Source organism: Natrix helvetica (genome assembly GCF_964273705.1).
Source record: "Natrix helvetica genome assembly, chromosome: 6".
Lineage (NCBI taxonomy): Eukaryota > Metazoa > Chordata > Lepidosauria > Squamata > Natricidae > Natrix > Natrix helvetica.
This window is the reverse complement of record NC_138553.1, coordinates 3,903,614-3,919,601: the sequence shown is the minus strand read 5'-3', so window position 1 is coordinate 3,919,601 and position 15,988 is coordinate 3,903,614. Positions and strand designations below refer to the sequence as shown.

Sequence of the window (15,988 nt, the reverse complement as noted above, 5' to 3'; positions counted from 1 at the left end):
TCTCCTACACAACTTAGTAAACAGTATATCTGCTTGTTTATTTAGATATTTGAATAATTTATATACGGATGCCCACCTCACAGCAATGACTGGTGCACAAAGCTTTTTTAAAAAAACAACAAACTTGGCCAAATAGTAGCATTTGAGAAGCCAGACAAGATGGCGTCTGTGCCTGAAGCAAATGTTGCCATATGCCTCCACTTCTGCTAAAATCTGCTTTAAACATACCTCTTCAGATAACTAAACACAGCCAAACCCATGATTTTCACCAGAAATCCTAATAAAGAGATTTGTACTTTCCTCCTCTCATTTCCCCCCCTGGTGATAAAACTAGTCTTTAGCTTATTTCAGCTTCTAGAAGAGGAGACAAGTCAGAAAGAGACAGAAAGAGAAAGGAAACAGAAAGAAAGCTAAAGAAAGAGAAAGAGAGGAAGGGAGAGAGAGAGAGAGAGAGAGAGAAAGTCAGAGATAGTGAGTGGGTGAATGAAACTGAGAGAGACAGGTAGACAGGCAGACAGAGAGTGAAGGAGTGAGTGAGTGAAATTGAGAGAGTGTATTGTAGAGAGAGAGGGAGGGAGGGAGATACAGAGAGAGAGAGAGAGAGAGAGAGAGAGAGAGAGAGAGAAAGAGAGAAAGAAAGAAAGAAAGAAAGAAAGAAAGAAAGAAAGAAAGAAAGAAAGAAAGAAAGAAAGAAAGAAAGAAAGTAAGTAAGTAAGTAGGTGTTGGAAGTTATCACCCAGCCCTCTCCCAGAAAAATGAAATATCCTAGGAAATATTGAAAAAGCAGAATATTTCTCTGGATGTGAAAAGAAACATGTTTCAAAAAGACAAGGTAACTCTCCCTGCAGTTTCCTGCCCCCACCTTTTGTCCATGAGCCATTAAACCCGAGCTAGTCCACTTTACATAATAAAAGACTGGATGGGAATAAAGGCATGGTAATATAAGCCTTTACTCAACTGACCACATGGCATCTGAACTCAACGAAACCTGGATTCAAAACTCAGCCTAGAGGGTTGCCCTTGCATGGGCCCATGTGAGTCTGAAACCAATCAGAATACATTTCTTACACAGGAACAGGAAACAGATAGGTGGGGCAGAACAGAATATAAAAAGCCCTGCAAGCCCTTCTTTGACCCTTCTTCTTCCCTTTTCTTCTTCTTCACCCAACACCTGGAAGCATGTGATCACCTTTTTCCCCAGGACCTCCAGCCATGCGGTCCTGTCCTCCATTAAAACATTAAACCATCTTTGTAAGCAGCCTCCATGCCTCCAGTGTATTTTTCCCCACTTGGGGGCGAACCCAGAAGGACTTTTCTTCCAACAAAAGAAAGAAAGAAAGAAAAAAGAAAGAAAGAAAGAAAGAAAGAAAGAAAGAAAGAGTGTATTGGAGAGGCGGGGAGGGAGGGAGGGAGGAAGAAGGGGGAGGGAAAGAGAGAGAGAAAGAAAGAAAGAAAATCAGAGAGTGAGTAATTGAGAGTGTATTGTAGAGAGAGAGAGAGAGAGAGAGAGAGGCAGACAGACAGACAGACAGAAAGACAGAGAGTGAAGGAGTGAGTGAGTGAAATTGAGAGTCTATTGCAGAGAGGGAGAGGGAGGGAGAGACAGAGAGAGAGAAAGAAAGAAAGAAAGAAAAAGAAATTGAGTGTGTGTATTGGAGAGGGAGGAAGGAAGGAAGAAGGGGGGAGGGAAAGAGAGACAGAGAAAGAAATAAAATCAGAGAGTAAGTGAAAGTGAGAGTGTATTGTAGAGAGAGAGAAAGTGAGACAGACAGACAGAAAGAAAGACAGACAGAAAGACAGAGAATGAATGAGTGAGTGAAATTGAGTGTGTATTGTAGAGAGAGAGAAAAAAGAAAGAAAGTGAAATTGAGAGAGTGTATTGTAGAGAGGGGGGAGAGAGAGAGAGAGAAAGAAGGAAGGAAGGAAATTGAGCGAGTGCATTGGAGAGGGAGGGAGGAAGGAAGAAGGAAGGGAGGGAGGGAGGGAAAGGGAAAAAGAGAGAGAGAGAGACCTGGGCTATGACAACATCTGTATCAAACACCCAAATATTAAGCAAAACCTCTAAATCAAACTCCTGGGATTTTTAAGGCTACATTGATGAAGCTTCATTGACAAGATATATGCTTGATAAGAATGCATGGCCTTATCCAGACAGACCTCCATCCCCATAAGGGAAGGCAGACGAGAAACTGGCATTTAGAACTGGGTCCTCCTTGACCTTCACGTGTCAGTCATGCAAAGATTTTTATGGGCTGTTATTTTACATCTCCAAGTCCCAACAGGGGAACTTTAACCTTGGAGCTAAGAGGCTTTTTATTCAGATGTAATTTAGGCAGGAACAGAACGGAGTTCCTCAAATTTATTGGCTTTCATGTCTGTGGTTATTTGGGTTTCTTTCCTTGTTTTATTACACAAACTCACACGCGCGCATACCAGCCCCAGATCAAAGGACCAGTATCAGGTTTCCAGAGACCTGGAGAATCTTAATGCACCACAAACTTCAATGCCTGCCTTTGCTACAATCACACTTTCCAACACATGGCTCGGGGCAAAAATATCATCGACTCTGTGCATTATAAAATGTTTTCGTTTCCTAAAGGGGGGAAAATTGCATTTCTTACAGGGCCAGAAGTTTTATTCTCTGGCGTTTCCAACTGCCCTTTGGCATCATTTGCATGCCATGTACAAAAACAACAAGGTCATTATTGATTTTTCCCATTTTTCCTTGGAGAAAATATATATTCATTTAGCCCAGAGGTCTTGAATACATCTGTGGCAGAAAAATCTACCTAATTTATAGCAATCTATTGCTGTGATTTGAAATCAGACATTCTACCAGTGTTGTTAGAAGCTGTTTTTTTTTTAAGTTAACCAGTTCCTAAAGAATAAGGTAAAGGGATTAATGTGTAGATAATTTGACTGGCCACACATACCTACATAATAGAGACAAACTGTTATTGTTGTAAGATCAAAAAATTCCATGGAAATGACTATGCCAGAAACGTCGCACTATGTCCAACATTTTTAATGTTTACCGAATAAAAACTTTTTTTAAAAAAAGAAGAAGGTAAAGGTTCCACTCACACATATGTGCTAGTCATTCCTGACTCTAGGGGGTGGTGGTCATCTCAGTTTCAAAGCCAAAGAGCCAGTGCTCTCCGAAGACGTCTCCGTGGTCATGTGGCCGGCATGACTAAACACAGAAGGTGCACGGAACACTGCTACCTTCCCACCAAAGGTGGTCCCTATTTTTCTACTTGCATTTTTTTTTTGTATTTTTGAACTGCTAGGTTGGCAGAAACTGGGACAAGTAATGGGAGCTCACTCCGTTACGTGGCGCCAGGGATTCAAACCGCCGAACTGCCGACCTTTCTGATTGACCAGTTTAGCGTCTTAGCCACTGAGCCACCGTGTCCCTGTTCCTAAAGAATAGTCACCAACCAATACTCTAATTAAGCAAACTAATTGTCTCATTCTCCTCCACTCCCCTTTTGTTCCTCTTTTATTTCCTCTGGGAGGGGCCATTCATCATCCACTTGTGGCCTTCCTCCCAGTTCGACCCCTGTTCTTTAGCTGGTCCCTTTGTCTGGCAACTCTGTGCATGCGCACACTGGGAACAGGCTCCAGCTGTTCTTCTGCCTCACTGATGTCTGACTCCGAAGACAGCTGATAACTGTCAGAGGGCCCTGGCTTCGTCTCTGCCTCCGACACAGAGCCCTCCTCAGAGCCTTACCCAGACTCCAGGACTGGCCCAGGTTCCTCCCCAACCCTCCTCACTGTCCAAATCTGCTGCCAACTGCTGGTTGCTGGCGGCCACAACAGGAACATTAATAAACCCCTGTTAAGTGTGCATGCAAATGAGTGGGACATCATATGGCTCTTCGGAAGGAACTTATTTCCTTGAAATGGTGGTCAAGTTGTAGATGCTTAGTAAGATTCTCTAGGCTGCGACAACGTCTTCCAGCTGGCTCCCGTTTGCTTGGTAGGAGAAGAGAGTCTTCAAGGAGAGTAGCATCATGTTGAGGAAGAGGCAATGTTGGAGAGAGGAACACCCATCTTCTTGTACTAATTATACTAATTATGCTGTTCCAGGGAGCTGAGGACTCTTGGTTTTGAGTGATTGGATAATTAGAAACACAAATAGAAGGGCTTACGACAAACAGGTAGGATGCATGGGAATTGAGCTACCTGATGCAAAGTTTACAGGCATCGGCGTCCATCAGGGGGTCTCCAAACTTGGCCACTTTAAGACTTGTGGACTTCAACTCCCAGAATTTCTCAGCTAGCCATGCCGGCAAGTCTTAAAGTGACCAAGTTTGGAGACCCCTGATCTGGACAGTCTACTGGGATAATGCAAGTGAGGAGTTGGTACTCCCAAGTTCTTGTTGGCACCAAGGATCTCAGCAACATGCACAACGAGTCCCAGAGATCATCCTCAAAGTGCTAATTATCAGGTGGAAGGTGAAGAATGCCAGGATAGCTTTCACAGAAATGCTTCTTGTTCCGTCAACGTCTAGACCAGGGTGTGTCACCTGAACCTTGGCCATCTGAAGATGTATAGACTTCAACTCCCAGAGTTCCCCAGCTAGTTGCTGGTGTATTGTGAGTGGCCGCTTGAAATGGCTGGGGAGTTCTGGGAGTTGAAGTCTATACACCTTCAGGTGGTCAAAGTTGAGAAACAGAGACCTAGACAAACCATGTTCAATGGGTAGATGAGACACTGGAGTTTGGTAGAGTTAGATTTGCTAGACTCAAAGCGGATATAGAAGCTGGAATCATAAGATTAGAAAGGATCTTGGAAGTCTTCTAATCCACCCCCCTGCTTGAGCAGAAGACACTATACCATTCTGGACAAATCTCTTCCAGTGTTGGGGCATTCACAACTTCTGTTGTTCCACTGATTAATTGTTCTCCCTGTCAGGACATTTCTCCTTAGTTCTAAGTTGCTTCTCTCCTTAGTTTCCATCCATTTCATTTTTTAACTACCTATTCGCCCTAATATCATCAGTGCTAGAAGGGAATGTGATTTGAGGAATGGGGGAGAAGGCGAACGAAGAAGAAAAGGAAGAGGAAGAGGAATAGCAGGAAGAGGAGGAGGACAATGGGATCCTTGGGACTCTGTGAGCGTGGTTGTTTTGTTGTAGATGTTTCATGACCCAACTAGGCAACCTTATCAGTGCTAGAAGGGGGTGAAGAAGGAGTGAAAGGGAGTAGCAAGAGGAGGAAGAAGATTGTGGAGTCCTTGATGCTCTCCGAGCTTGGCTGTTTTCTTGCAGACGTCTCATTACCCAACTAGGTAACATTATCAGTGCTAGAAGGGAGTGGGAGAGGAGGAGGAGAAAGAGGAGAACTGTGGGGTCCTTGGTGCTCTCTGAGCATGGTTATTTTCTTGCAGATGTTTCATTACCCAACTAGGTAACATTATCAGTGCTAGAAGGGAGTGGGAGAGGAGGAGGAGAAAGAGGAGAACTGTGGAATCCTTAGTGCTCTCTGATCCGTGCTAGAAGGGAGTAGGGTTTGCTCTCTATTTAAATACACAATTCGCTGACTTCCTCTATCAGTGTTGGTGGGAGTGTTGTTGGTTCCTTGGCAGCTCACACCAACACTCACAGGGGAAACCACTCATATATAAACAGAGATTATCTGCACTACTAGACTCACCGACTCATGTGTTGGAAAGATTTCGTTGCACTTTTCCAATTGAACAAAAGGTTTTTTTTTCAAATGTCTTCAATTAAAAAGACACGAAATGAGGAGCAAGAGAGGTCATTGCCGGCTCTCTTTAAGGCCACTCAGACACAAAACACCCAGGTACCACCCCACTTCTGGATCGGCGGGTGTGTGAAATTCGCACACGCGTCTCAGAGCCAGCCCAGGTGCGTCAGGAAACCTAGCGCGGAGCGTTCCCTCTGCCAAGGAGCAATTAGCATAATTATTATTTTGTTTCCCAGTCAAAATTGTAACTTGGGCTCCTGAACACACACAAATAAACGAGCTTTTAAAAAATTAAAACCACAACAGAAGGCAATCGTGGGTTTTTTTGTGCGTTTTCATCCAGGGATCACGGATCCGTCAGCCAGGACCAATTTGTTAAGACGAGAAAGGAAGTTAAAACTGAAAATGAGGAAATGTCAGTCGGGCTGTGAGAAAATACAGGATGAGTCAGAAGCAATGTCGGTGGGACACAGCAAAAAAAAAAAAATCAACACAACACAGCAAATGAAGCTCCGCCTATTCTTTAGGGGCGGAGCTTTTATGCTCCCACCATCTTGAATTTTTTGACTACATCTATGAACAGTGCCAGGCGTAACCGTAGACTTTTAGTCCTTCATTTATGACCGCAACTGAGTCTGAAAATTACGGCGGTAAGTCATCTGAGAGTTGCAAAGCGGGTCACCGTGTGACCGACCCAAACTTGCAACCTCTTTCGCCACGGCTGTTAAGGAAATATAGCAGCTGTAAAGCAACACCGTCATCATAAGCAAAGCTGAGGTTGTTAAATGAACCGTTGTTGTTTTTTTTCCCAGGGGAATCTTTTTGCTGGAAACTGGAAGTGAATGTTGATTTCTCACAAAATGGGTAAATTGTGGTTGTGTGATTGTGGGGCACTGCAAATTGGCTGCATATGTGGCTGGTTGCCAAGCAGTCCTCAAAATGACGGTGGTTTGTGTGTGTGTGTGTGTGTGTGTGTGTGTGTGTGTGAGAGAGAGAGAGAGAGAGAGAGAGAGAGAGAGGGAGGGAGGAAGGGAGAGGGAGAGAGAGAAGTCACAATTTCAAAATCGTGTCGTAAATAGCTTTTGGGGTGGGGGCTCTATTGTAACTTCAAATGGCTTTTAAGTAAATGGGCACAAGTCGATACAGGTATAATTAGTTGCAGTCAGGGAAAAAGAAGGAAGGAGGAGCGATAAGGAAGAGAAGAAAGGGAGGAAGGGGAAGGAAGGAAGGAAAAAGGAAGGAAGGAAAGAAGAAAAGAGATAGAGAAAGAAAGGAAGGAAGGAAGGAAGGAAGGAAGAAAGAAAGAAAGAAAGAAAGAAAGAAAGAGAAAAAAAGAGAAAGGCGGAAAGAAGGAAGGAAAGAAGGAAAGAAGGAAAGAAGGAAAGAAAGAAAGGGGGAAAAAGAAAGAGAAAGAAAGAGAGGAGGAAGGAAGGAAAGAAGGAAGGAAGGAAGGAAGGAAGGAAGGAAAGAAAGAAAGAAAGAAAGAAAGAAAGAAAGAAAGAAAGAAAGAAAGAAAGAAAGAAAGAAAGGGAATTATCCAGCTCTCTGTGGGTACTGCAATTGTGGGTCCAAATAAGAGACTTGGCCCCAGGACAGAAGTGAAACCCATCCAAGACCATTACCACATCCCCAAACAAAGTCCTTATTGTACCAACTGGGCTGCGCCTTGACCCCGAGACCAGCCCTGCCTAAAATAGCCTCCAATTCCCTCTGTGAATAGCCTCACCATCACTGCCCCCGGCATGCCAACTCTCCAAAAACTCTCATCTTTTGACCTTTCCTCTCTCTTTTTTCTTTTCATTTTTCATTTCGCTGGCCGGCCATCTTGCAAAGTTGCAAAGCTGCAAGGCGGCCCAGGCGATCGGAGGTCAAGAATGGACTCCCTAAGTGACCCGTCAAGAGCTCTGTGAGGACAGCAGGCTCAAACCCCTCCCCCCAGAGATTCAAGCACGGAATCACTCCAGTGGTGGGTTCCGGGCGATACGGCACGATACAGGCGTACCAGTAATAGCCGGCATCAGCGGCCACTGTACCAGTACAGTGTACCAGTTGCGATGGGATCCGGAACCCACCACTAGATCACTCCCAGCTTCTTCTCATCCACTTCTCCAACCGGGGTCTCCCTGGTGGAAAGTGGGCGACAAGGATGAGTGAAGGAACAATGAACAGAAGTCTGGAGACAAAATCGTACAATGAACGGTTGCGGTAACTGGGTACGTCTAAGTCTAACAAAGAGAAGGACTGGTGTGGCGTGATAGCTGTCTTCCAGTACAGGGTAGTCCTTGACCAGACGTGGGTTCTAGTCGGCGTTACTGCCGGTTCACTCGTGGGCGTGCTTTGCGCACGCTGGATACGCGCTGTGCAGGCATGCACAGTTCAAAAGAAATTGTCCTACACATGCACAGAACTCAAAAACGAGATGGCGGCGGTGACTGCGGTGACTGGGGAACTGGTTCAGATATACGGCCAGCCTGGATCGCTGCCGGTTCTGCGACCCCGGCCAGCATGCCACTACCAGTTCGGCCAAACAGGGAACCCACCACTGTCTTCGACTTACAACAGTTCATTTAGTGAGCATTCAAAGTTACAATGGCACTGAAAAATGCCAGAGTAGAAAACATCCTGCAGAAAGCACAGCTCTACAACACGGTCCTTTCAGCGGTCCCAAAAAGGCTCCACACCCACTTGCACCACTGGGGTGACCCTGAGGACACAGAGAAACCTCCAAGCGGCCTCAAGGACTCTCTAAAAAAGGATGCAAATGACCAGCTGTCTGCAAGGAGTATCAATCCTTCCATTCCTCACCATCCAAGTCAGAGCTGAAGAAGCTTCTCGGATGAGAAGTGAAACATCTTCAAAGAGAAAAAGCAAGAAAGTCCAGTTGCCTCTTGAAAAAAGCACCTTTGGGACAACCATGACCTGGAGGACTGAGTGTCTCCATAGATTTTAGCCATGCACTTTGCGCTGAACACCCTTGGAATGGTGTGGGAGTACGAACGAATTTCCACAAAAATTGCAGACTACAGGAACCAGGAGCACAAATCAGGTGACCTAAAAGGCACACAGACAAACCTCAACAACTCTCTAAAAAGGTAAAGGTTCCCCTCGCACATACGTGCTAGTTGTTCCTGACTCTAGAGGGCGGTGCTCATCTCTGTTTCAAAGCTGAAGAGCCAGCGCTGTCCGAAGACGTCTCCGTGGTCATGTGGCCGGCATGACTCAATGCCAAAGCCGCACAGAACGCTGTTCCCTTCCCACCAAAGGTGGCTCCTATTTTTCTACTTGCCTTTTTACCTGCTTTCGTACTGCTAGGTTGGCAGAAGCTGGGATAAGTAACGGGAGCTCACTCCATTACGCGGCGCTAGGGATTCGAACCGCCGAAATGCCAAGCTCAGCGTCTTCAAGGAATATTAATCCTTCCATTCCCCACCATCCAGCCAGAGCTGAAGGAGCTTCTTGGATGAGAAGTGAAACCTCTTCAAAAGCAAAACCAAGGAAGTCCAGTTGCCTCTTGAAAAAAGCACCTTTGGGGCATCTTATGTTCTATGATTCTCCCAAGCGGAGCTGACTCACAGCCTGCACAGACCCACATCAATCCACCCCGTCTGGGAGGGCTCTTCTGTCCCCAAAGCATAAAGAGATGAGTTAATCTGGGCTTGCTTGGAGGGCAGAGAGTTTGCTCAAAATAGCCCAGACAGAGGAGTCTCAGTTAGTGCCCCGGGGGCTCCATCCTCAATCAGCAAGCTGTGTAAACTGGGATAGGAGTAAAACAAGGAATTAAGACCCAGGAATGTTCGAAAGAGGAAGATTGGGGTGGGGGGTAGCCAGTTAAAGGGGCTAGGCGCTGCTCGAAATGTTTGCCTCTGCAGCGCCTTAAGACAAATTGGAAACATGATTTTCCCTGCTGGCAGAAACATTCAGAGATCTACAGAGTGGACCGACGTAGTAAAAACCAGACAGATTGTGTAAAGGTAAAGGTTCCCCTCGCACATATGTGCTAGTCGTTCCCGACACTAGGGGGCGGTGCTCATCTCCGTTTCAAAGCCGAAGAGCCAGCGCTGTCCGAAGACGTCTCCGTGGTCATGTGGCTGGCATGACTCAACGCTGAAGGCGCACGGAACGCTGTTTCCTTCCCATCAAAGGTGGTTCCTATTTTTCTACTTGCATTTTTTACCTGCTTTTGAACTGCTAGGTTGGCAGAAGCCGGGACAAGTCACGGGAGCTCACTCTGTTACGCGGCGCTTGGGATTCCAACCGCCAAACGGCCAACCTTCCTGATCGACAAGCTCAGCGCCTTAGCCACTGAGCCACCACGTAGTAGTGTGTAGTGCACCCTATACACTAACCCTGCATTTGAGAGTCATGGCTTGACTGCGCAAACATCCAGGGGTCCTCGACTTACAACCTTTCATTTAGTGACCATTCGAAGTTACGACAGCACTGAAAAAAGTGGCATGACTGTTCTTCACACTTACGACCATTGTAGCCTTGCCATGGTCACGAGATCAAACGTCGGATGCTTGGCAAGTGGTTCAACCCAAAGTTGCCCCAATGAGGTTTAATGGTGACGGGGCTAGATTAGAAAGGGGAGAGGACGCAGGTTCGAATCCCCTCCCAGCTGCCTATTCCACCAGGTGCTCTACATTGGCCTGTCTTGTAGGTGCCTTTTGACTTCTCCGCCTACAATTAAGAGAGCAACTGGGCCAGAGTCACCCAGCCAATATGACAACTGAAGCAGTGATTTGCTTAATAACTTTTGGCAAAAGTCATAACATCAGGCATAATTCCCTTAATTGTCTTGCAGTGGAAATTCTGGTTCTATCTGTGGTCATAAATTGAGGATTACCTCCAACCCCCTCTTGAGAGAGAGGGAGAAAGGGAGAGATTAAAAATGGAAGGTAAAACAAAGTAGAATTAAGAGAGTAATGGGGCCAGAGTCATCCAGCCAAGCAGGCAGGCAGGCAGGCAGGCAGACAGACAGAGAGACAGATAATAGATAGACAGACAGACAGACATTAAAAATGAAAAGTAAAAAAGTCTAGAATTAAGAGAGCAATAGACCAGTCAAGATAGAAGATAGATAGCTAGATAGATAAATGGATGGGTGGGTGGATGTTGGGTGGGTGGGATGGATGGATGGATGGGATGGGATGGGATGGGATGGATGGGATGGATGGGATGGATGGATGGGGCGGATGGATGGATGTTGGGTGGGTGGGTGGGATGGATGGATGGATGGATGGATGGATGGATGGATGGGATGGATGGATGGGATGGATGGGATGGATGGATGGATGGATGGATGGGATGGATGGGATGGATGGGATGGATGGGATGGGATGGGATGGGATGGGATGGGATGGGATGGATGGATGGGATGGATGGATAGATGGATGGGACGGATGGATGGATGTTGGGTGGGTGGGATGGATGGATGGATGGATGGGATGGGATGGATGGATGGATGGATAGGATGGGATGGATGGATGGATGTTGGGTGGGTGGGTGGGTGGGTGGGTGGAATGGATGCATGGATGGATGGATGGGATGGGATGGGATAGATGGATGGGATGGATGGGATGGATGGGATGGATGGGATGGATGGGATGGATGGATGGATGGATGTTGGGTGGGTGGGTGGATGGATGGATGGATGGGACGGATGGATGGATGTTGGGTGGGTGGGATGGATGGATGGGATGGATGGGATGGATGGGATGGATGGGATGGGATGGGATGGATGGATGGATGATGGATGGATGGGATGGATGGGATGGATGGGATGGATGGGATGGATGGGATGGATGGGATGGATGGATGGGATGGATGGATGGGATGGATGGATGGATGATGGATGGATGGATGGATGGATGGATGGGATGGGTGGATGGGTGGGTGGGTGGGTGGGTGGGATGGATGAGATGGATGGATGATGGATGGGATGGATGGGATGGATGGGATGGATGGGATGGATGGGATGGATGGGATGGGATGGATGGATGGATGGGATGGATGGGATGGATGGGATGGATGGATGGGATGGATGGATGGGATGGATGGATGGATGATGGATGGATGGATGGATGGATGGATGGATGGGATGGATGGATGGGTGGGTGGGTGGGTGGGTGGGATGGGTGGGATGGATGAGATGGATGGATGATGGATGGGATGGATGGGATGGATGGGATGGATGGGATGGATGGGATGGATGGGATGGATGGATGTTGGATGGATGGAAGGGATGGATGGATGATAGACAGGCAAGCAGACAGATGACGCCTGTTGCTCTCTTAATTCTAGATTTTTCCACTTTCCATTTTTAAGAGAGGGAGGGAGGGAGGTAATGCTCAACGTATGACCAGAATTGAAACCAGCCATTCCACTGCAAGGCAACTGACAGAATCATGCCCTGATTGTATGACTTTTGCCAAGGTTATTAAGCCAATCGCTGCCATCGTCCACCCATCTTTAACGCATGATGGCTGGGGGGATTCTGGGAGTGGAAGCCCACCCATCTGAACGGCCGAAAAACATTGCTTTCGCAGATTGTTCGGATCCAGCCCAAAAACCTTGGCTACCAGGCTCCCGACGTGTCTCAACTGAAAGGAGTCCGTTCTGCAGGGAGCCTCTTGCCAATCTTTTGTCTCTGCAACAGTTTGTAGCAGCAGCTGCAATCTGACTCGTGCAAAGGCTGCCCCAGTTCCCAGACTCTTCTTCCCAGCTGCTGAGCCAACAGCACAGCACGGCGGAGTTGCCGGCTTCTTTTTTTTTTCCCCTGGCTTCCTTCGTACTGTCACAGCTGCTGCTCCGAATCGGCAGCAAAGAGCCTTCCAACTCGTTCCTTGAAAGTTGCAGTTTGATATTTCATGCACAGTCTCTTTCCCTCTGTCTCCCGTCTCCCCCGGAAGCCAGAGGGACAAAACACAGCAGAGGATCTGGACCTCCGACTGTTTATATTCCCCTTCGTGAAACTGACGAAGAAAGACGGTTTTCTAGCAACAGCAATAGCGCTTAGACTTATATACCACTTCACACAGCGGTGGCTTTCACATTTTGTCACCACCGGTTCACCCCCACCCACCTCCCCGTGCGCAACCTTGCTTCACACGTGTGCCTTCTGCGCATGCGCCCAAATAGGATGGCAAAAAGCCGGGACAGGGGGGCAGGCCCACCCGTGATTTCCGCTACCAGTTCAGGCAAACCAGTCTGAACAGGCTGAATACCACCTCTGGCTTCACAGTATTTTACAGCTGTCTCTAAATGGTTTAAAGAGTCAGCCCCTAACAATCGGGGTCCTCATTTTACCAACCTGGGAAGGATAGAAGGCTAAGTCAACGTTGAGCCTGGCCAGGATCGAACTCCAGGCAGTGGGCAGAGTTTGCCTGCAATACTGCGTTCTAACCATTGCGACACTACAGATAGGTGATAAATAGCAATAGCAATTAGAGTTATATACCGCTTCACGGTGTTTTACAGCCCTCTCTAAGCGGTTTACAGAGTCAGCCTCTTGCCCCCAACAATCTGGGTCCTCATTTTACCCATCTCGGAAGGATGGAAGGCTGAGTCAACCTTGAGCCGGTTAGGATCAAACTCCTGGCAGTCGGCAGAGTTTGCCTGCAATACTGCGGTTTCACCACTGCGCCACCACCGATAGATGATAGCTAGATAGCAATAGCACTTAGACTTATATACCGCTTCACAGTGCTTTGCAGCCCTCTCCAAGTGGTTTACAGAGTCAGCCTCTCTTGCCCCCAACAATCTGGGTCCTCATTTTGCCGACTTCTTAAGGATGGAAGTCTGAGTCAACCTCAAGCCTGTCAGGATCGAACTGCTAGCAGTGGACAAAATTTGCCTGCAATACTGTAGTCTCACCACTGTGCCACCAGGGCTCAGGTCATAAATATGAATCAGTTGACAAGCATCTGAATTTTGGTCACATGGGATGCTGCTAAGTGTGAAAATGGTCACGAGTGTGAAAAACAGTCATCACTCACTTTTTTCAGTGCCACTGGAACTTTGAATGGTCCCAGGCTGGCAGCCAACAACTACAAGGGATCGGCGGACACCGACTGAGGCCAAAGCTGTAACTTGTTTAGTATTACACAAATTATACAATTTGCAGTAGGTGTCGATTTATAATTGTAATTGAGCCTGGAATGATGGCTGTAAGTCATGCTGGTCTTTAAACGGGTCATCTCATGACTGTGCCCAATTTTATGACTCTTTTTTTTTGTGGTGGTCATTAATTGTATGCAGCAGTCATTAAATGAATGTGGTGGCCTTTAAATGAATGCAACAACCACAAGTAAATACAACAATGATTAAAATGAATGAAGCAATCATTAAGTGAACAGCACTTAGCAAGAGAATTTATATACTGCTTTACAGCCCTCTCTAAGCATTTAGACTTATATACCACTTTGCAGTGTTTTACAGCCCTCTCTAAGCATTTAGACTTATATACCACTTTGCAGTGTTTTACAGTCCTCTCTAAGCATTTAGACTTATATACCATTTTGTAGTGTTTTACACTCCTCTCTAAGCATTTAGACTTATATACCACTTTGCAGTGTTTTACAGTCCTCTCTAAGCATTTAGACTTATATACCACTTTGCAGTGTTTTACAGCCCTCTCTAAGCAGTCTACAGAGTCAACCTATTGCCTTCAACAATCTGGGTCCTCGTTTTACCCACCTCGGAAGGATGGAAGTCTGAGTCAACCTTGAGCTAGTCAGGATCGAATACCAGGCAGTGGGCAGAGTTTGCTTGCAATGCTGTGTTGTAACCATTGTGGCACCACAGATAGATGATAGACAGCAATAGGAGTAGCACTTAGACTTATATATTGCTTCACATTGCTTTTCAGCCCTCTCTTTTCTAGCCCAATCTAACCACCGCACCACCATGGTTCTACCAGTTCTACGAGGTAGCCCAGAGCACGAGATAAACTCCACAGAAGGTTAAATATTAATTTTATTTATACTGGCTATGCAGGGCTGCCTTAATGCATGGCTCTGGTAGGCACTTGCCCATGGGCCCCACAAGCATAGGGGCCCCAAATTAATCTGTGCATGCTAACCTTTCAGTGCACCTTCTTATCATATAAATAGAGCAACATATTACATTTTACTGCAATTTTTTATTAGTTAAAGGTAAAGATTCCCCTCGGACATCTGTGCTAGTCGTTCCCGACTCCAGGGGGCAGTGCTCATCTCCGTTTCAAAGCCGAAGAGCCAGCGCTGTCCGAAGACGTCTCCGTGGTCATGTGGCTGGCATGACTCAACGCCGAAAGCGCAATACTGTTCCCTTCCCACCAAAGGTGGTTCCTATTTTTCTACTTGCATTTTTACGTGCTTTCGAACTGCTAGGTTGGCAGAAGCTGGGACAAGGAACGGGAGCTCACTCCGTTACGCGGCGCTAGGGATTTGAACCGGCAAACTGCCGACCTTTCTGACTGACAAGCTCAGCATCTTAGCCACTGAGCCACCGTGTCCCTTTTTATTAATACTAACATGCAAAAATATATGTTTAATTTTGTCGACCATTTACATTTTTATTCCTGTGAGTAGTTGTCATAGGGGCCCCAGTACACTGCTTTGCCCATGGCCCATGATGGCTCTGCTGGCTAGAGCTATGTTTCTCAGCCTCATTTAAGGTATGTGGACTTCAGCTCCCAGAATTCCCCAGGCCAGCCTGCTTTAAGATGTAGAGGCTTCAGTCCCCACAAAAATATCCCACTATCTGAGTACCGTACATCACGCAAGAAAATGATAATATTTTTATGCCGATCATGCAAAGCTTCTCCCATTTGAGGAAATCAAAATAAAGACCTTGATAAGATCCATTATTCTGTTTGCAATCTCGGGTCTAAAACCAATTTATTTTTGCACTGTATCGTCTGAGGAATCGGAGAGAGGCAGGAAGAATGAGACAATCTCTAGTGCACAACTTGCTTCGCATCCTAACTAGATTTTTGCCGCCTGTTTTCAAACATCAATAGGGAAAAGATGAAATATTTCAAGAGTTCCCCATAGTCTTTGTTCGTCTTATTGCTTCTTTGTCTCTGGTTACTACTGCTTTGATAACAAGTGTAGTATATTGGTTAAACCACCGTTTCTCAATCTTGGCTGCTTCGAGCTGTGTGGCGTTCAACTCCCAGAATTCCCTAGCCAGCATAGGGAGTTGATGTCCAAACCGCTCGAAGAAGAGGAGGAGGATAATAAGGAAGAGGATTGTGGCATCCTTGGTGCTCTCTGAGCTTGGTTATTTT

General features: G+C 46.5%; 1 protein-coding gene across 1 annotated transcript in view; it reads right to left on the bottom strand.

Moving 5' to 3' along the window:
- The window catches only part of PLXNA4 (plexin A4), a 397,694-nt gene that overhangs the window by 342,105 nt on the left and 39,601 nt on the right, over positions 1 to 15,988 (bottom strand). The window lies entirely within an intron of this gene.